Consider the following 5,810-nt stretch of genomic DNA (forward strand, 5'->3'; position numbering starts at 1 on the left):
GCACTTGTTCTACATGAACAGAGTACAGTAAGACGCAAGCATATAATACTTAAAAAAATGAGCTCATAGACATTACCACATTCTTGGTTCGGAACCAGTACAGAACAAGGCGTTCCCAGTCATCGTCCAATAAATGTGTCTCAGGAGAACGTAAGGAATTTGATGAGTTTCTTTGCCAGTGAAGTACGTTTTCTTCAGGTAATTCTGATACTACCACCAAGCATTCTTGCATATAGCAGAGGTATTAGCACAGGTTACCTCATCCTGAGTTTCCAAATCGGTCCTTCTCTATAGAGAAAAATGGGAAAAATTTGCTGTATTATAACCATCATGGAGGTAGAATGTATGGGACAAAGCAAAGTAATTGCCATGAATAACATTACTTACACATAACTCCTGGACAAACACCTGCAGCTGGCATTTTCCTTCATCTTCAGTATAATATTTCCATGATGGGAAGATGCACACATAGGATTTAACAACATCAAATGCGATAGATGCTAAATTATGAATGGCTAGTTGTGCTTCCTCCACAGGAATAGGTGTACTAACTGGTGGAGTTGGGGTTCGCCGTGGTAGTACTGGTGCTTTGGGCACTAGATCTGCCTTACTAACTGCTCTTGTTTCGGAGCTTTGTGGTGGAGATGGTGTTGTGTCAACAGGAACTGGGTTACTATCTGCTGGGGTTGGGGTTAGATTGGGTGAAGATGGTTCTCTGTCCATCGTAGTAGGGGTACAATCAGCGAGAGTCTGGGTTATGTGTGGTAGGGTTGGTTCTCATGCACGTACAATCGGGATGCTATCTCCACCAAGAGGTAGCACTGTTTTATTTGAAGACCGTGTTTTTACTCCACTAGATACTGCCATCACCCGCTCCAATTCAAATGGCTGATAAACAGGAAACATAGTTGAATGTACAGACATTGTATGGGAGACAGATGCACTAGATAGTGTAGAAAAAAGAGGGCATGAAATAGTTGACACATATATTGTTTAACTAAAACAGATAACATGACATAATTTCACATATATGATGTCTATCTAAACTGGATAGCATAGCATAACATAATTCAAAGATATGATGACTAACTAAACATGATCGCATGATTTAATTCACATATGTGATTTATATGCCAAGCAGAGGGCATTCACATATATGACGTCTAAACTAAGAACATGGTGTTGAATATTGTGTATATGATGTCTAAACTATGCAATGCAAGACACCATATGCATGATATGAGCAGTATAACCGTGCCAAGTTAGATCATACACCTTGGTGGGGGAATATGATTGATCATCTTTCTCTGAATCCATCTCTGAGGAGCTATTGGGACCCAGCAAGAGATCTGTTTCGACAGGTAGCACTGTCTGCTCTGAAGGCCTTGTTTTCACTCCAGATTTTTCCATCACCCACTCTAATGGCTGATTCATAGGAAGAGTAGTTTAATGTACAAACATTGTCAACAAATGGAAATGTAATGAAGAAAAGGATGGGCAAGATATCATTCAAATATATGATGCCTGGTTAAACATGATGACATTGCACATTTCACATATATTATGGCTGGCTAAAAGACATAAGACTGTATAATTCCCATATATGATATAGAAACTAAATAGGTGGCATTATGGAACATGTCTAAACTAAGCATATGACATATATGATGTCAAAAGTAGGCACTGCAAGGCAACATATGCATGATATGACTAACATTATCATGCCAAGTTAGAGCAAACACCTTGAGGGGTAAATAGGAGTGTCAGCTACGTCTGAATCCGCCTCAGAATAGATATCTTCCTCTGGATTATAATCTGGAGAGGGGGGAGGGTTTGCCATTGAAACCACCATGGAGCGATGTCTGCATGACATTGTATTGCCGCACAAAACTCTTCTCTTTTTCTCTACATGTTCAGCATGACTGTGTACAATATCTGACATGCATACAAAAAAATATAGTGAGATTATATAAGGAGAGCATATAGAAATCTAGAGTGATGGTAACAACTAGTGGATGGATCCAAAAATAATGATAGCAGGCTGATGATTGCTTTAATTTAATAAAAAGCAGATGATGATTGCTTTACTATTTGTTTCCCACCCAAGATGAACAACATAGGCATACCCTAGGTGAATCAGATATTAGACAGAGATACTATTCATTGCTGCCTCGATATGTGCCCCACAACTAATTTAGAACTCGAGTTTGAACATTAATTTGGACCTAACTTGGAGTCTAAGAGGTGAACATGATTATAAAGTAGCAGGTAATATTAAGCAATGCATAACATAAGCAGAAACAAAAGAGTGCGACCTCTCTTGTGGACCCGTGTACTCCTCAGGTTCATCTGCTGAGTCGATGATGATGATGCCGTTGCGGTGGGTACCGGTGGCAGGGAAGGAGATCTGAGGCGGCGAAAGATGGTCAGGAGTCATGATGTCTGGTTTGGTGGATGCTTCTGTCAATGGAGCAACTCAGGTGAGGTGGACGACATCGCGGCAGGAGTAGGACAAACCACACAATGTTTTCTTCGACACCTACCTGTAACTGAAGTAATTCTGTAAGGGTTCATTTGGCTTGCATGATTCTAAAAATGCAGGATAGGAAAAACACTGGAATAGGATAGGAATGCACATGAGAAACAGAGCATTTGTGAACACATGATTTCTGTCAACTTGGGTGTTTGGTTCACAGGAATTGGAAGAGCAGAGGAATGCAAAGAAACACGGCCAAATTAAAGTGAAACCATATGAAAGCGTGTACAGTTAGAATGTTATTCTGCCACTAATGCACTTGGTCTTGTTTTCATGCATAGGATTTTTAAAAGTAGGTCCATGTGGATGTTTTGCTCCATTCCTTTCAACAAAATGCATGAATAATTGAATAGTAGAGTGCCATAGGAAAATTTCCTATTGCTATGTTTTTCCGTTGAACCAAAATAGCCCTAATGGATCGACATGAATGCAGAGTAATAAGTGATGCGACAAGTGTACAACCTCCTTACCGTAGCCGTGTCGACCTCAGCATCATTGGGTTAGTCGTTGAAGAAGTTGATGCAGAGGTGGCTGTTGGAGGTGTGGAGGAAGATCCCAGAAATCTGTAGATGGCATCCAGGGCACTACTCTGTTCTGATGGATAGTTCCGTCGTTGGAGCAGCTTTGGCAAGCCGTAAGACGTCGAGGCTGAAGCAGCACAAGACAGACATTGTTAATCTCAAGTGGGATTCTTATAGAATCTCCAATAGATGATGTAAAATACATTACCAAAAATTGATAGATGTAAAATTTACATAACCAAAAACCACCGGACTACAACAGATGAGGTAAAAACTGTTGACTTTGAACTTAACTAACGAAACTGAAATTTACTGTGGAATCTGAATGTTACTGTCGAAACTGAACGCAATGGTAGCACAGAGGCACTTCACATGTAGTTTAGGGAGGGCATGTAGTTCATCTTCAACCTACAGCCCCTAAGCCGCCAGCCACCACCGGCCGAACCGCCAACCCCCGCCACCCGCGGCCGGCTCCCGTGTCGCCCCGAATCCACTCCCCACCGCTAGTTGTCGCCGCCCCGACCAACCCTCTAGCCCCCCCAGGCGCGCCGAGTTTTTTCTCCAGCGATTCCCACACCACCGCCCCACCACCGCGCCCCCACCGCCAGCGACTGAGGGAGTCCTGGATAAGGGGGTATCCGGACAGCCGGACTATATACTTTGGCCGGACTGTTGGACTACGAAGATACAAGATTGAAGACTTTGTCCCGTGTCCGGATGGGACGCTCCTTTGCATGGAAGGCAAGCTTGGCGATTCGGATGATAGACCTCCTTCTCTGTAACCGACTCTGTGTAACCCTAGCCCCCTCCGGTGTCTATATAAACCGGAGGGTTTAGTCCGTAGGACCACAACAATCATATCATAGGCTAGCTTCTAGGGTTTAGCCTCTACGATCTCGTGGTAGATAAACTCTTGTAATACTCATATCGTCAAGATCAATCAAGCAGGAAGTAGGGTATTACCTCCATCGAGAGGGCCCGAACCTGGGTAAAACATCGTGTCCCCAGTCTCCTATTACCATTAGCCTTAGACGCACAGTTCGGGACCCCTTACCCGAGATCCGCCGATTTTGACACCGACATTGGTGCTTTCATTGAGAGTTCCTCTGTGTCGTCGCTGCAAGGCTCGATGGTTCCCTCAACCTTCAACAACACAGTCTAGTGCGAGACTTTTCTCCCCGGATAGATCTTCGTGTTCGGTGGCTTCGCACAGCGGGCCAACTCGTTTGGCCATCTGGAGCAGATCGACAGCTACGCCCCTGGCCATCAGGTCAGGTTCGGAAACTTGAATTACACGGTCGATATCCGCGGAGACTTGATCTTCAACGGATTCGGGCCCATATCAGGAGCGTCGAACAGTCACGACGAGCACGACTTAAATCTGTTGTCGAACAGTATTCGGGATATCGCCCCTGCAGCTGCTCTAGACCTAAATCTGGGGTAGATTGCGTCGTCCGAGGACGGGTGGATGGACCCCGCCCCGGAGGCCGCATGCTCTTCGGTAGTAGAGCCAAACACAAACTCCATCGTTAAGGGAATCTACATCATCGGACCCCCAGACCTGTATCCGGATGTGGGTTCCGAACCGCGCGTGCCCAGGCCCATCGAGTCCGATTGGGCTCCAGTAATGGAGTTCACCGCCGCGGATATCTCTCAGCACTCCCCCTTTGGCAAAGTGCTAAATTCATTAAGGTCTCTCTCTCTGTCAGGAGATTCCTGGCCGAACTATGTCCTGCTCGAGTGGGAAGCAGGCGACGAAGAAATTCGTTACCCACCCACCACCCACTTAATAGCCACTATCGATGATTTGACCGACGTGCTTGACTTCGACTCCGAAGACATCGACGGTATAGACGACGATGCGGGAGAAGAACAGGAACCACCGCCCACAGGGCGCTGGACAGCCACCTCTTCGTACTATACATATATAGTGGACACCCCAAAGAAAACAATGGCGATGAGGCAACCGAAGATAACCCCTTGGGGAAGAAACCAAAGCATGGGCGTCATCGGCGCCGCTCTAAGCCCCGCCATAGAATTACCAGCACAGGAGAAGAAAACAACCCAGATGGTGCCGAAGAGGAATACAATCCTGATCAGCCTACCTTTGAACAGGCCGAACAGGAACACGGGCAGGTCAGCCCCAAGGAACAGGCAACGGACGGATACGTGGAGGATGAAAACTATATGCCTCCCTCCAAGGACGAGGTGAGCCTCGGCGACGATGAATTCGGCGCACTTGAAGATCCAATAGAGCAGGAGCACTTTAAGCGCCGGCTTATAGCCACTGCAAGAAGCCTGAAAAAGAAGCAGAAGCAGCTCCAAGCTGATCAAGATCTGCTCGCAAACAGATGGACCGAGGTCCTGGCGGCCGAAGAATACGGACTCGGGCCCCCCACCAAGGGTTACCCAAAGCACAAGTTGCTACCTCAACCAGAGGAGGAGGCCGTAGAGCCTACACTACCATCACAAGACGAGGCTGACCGGCCACCTCGTGGCCAGGATAAAACGACGTATCAGACCGAATACCAGCCCGCACCCCCACGCCAGTTCACTATGGCTCGGGGCAATACGCAGGACCTACAAGACATATTGGAAAACAATGCAGGACAGCCAAGATCGATCTACGGATCACGGGGGCGCACCACAGCACATGACGATGACCGTCATGCCGGATACACTAATGATAAGTCCGGTCGGGCCGAACATAACCGACCAGACTTAGTCGGACTGCGTCGTGACATAGCCCGGCA

Source organism: Triticum dicoccoides, chromosome 3B (genome assembly GCF_002162155.2).
Source record: "Triticum dicoccoides isolate Atlit2015 ecotype Zavitan chromosome 3B, WEW_v2.0, whole genome shotgun sequence".
NCBI lineage: Eukaryota > Viridiplantae > Streptophyta > Magnoliopsida > Poales > Poaceae > Triticum > Triticum dicoccoides.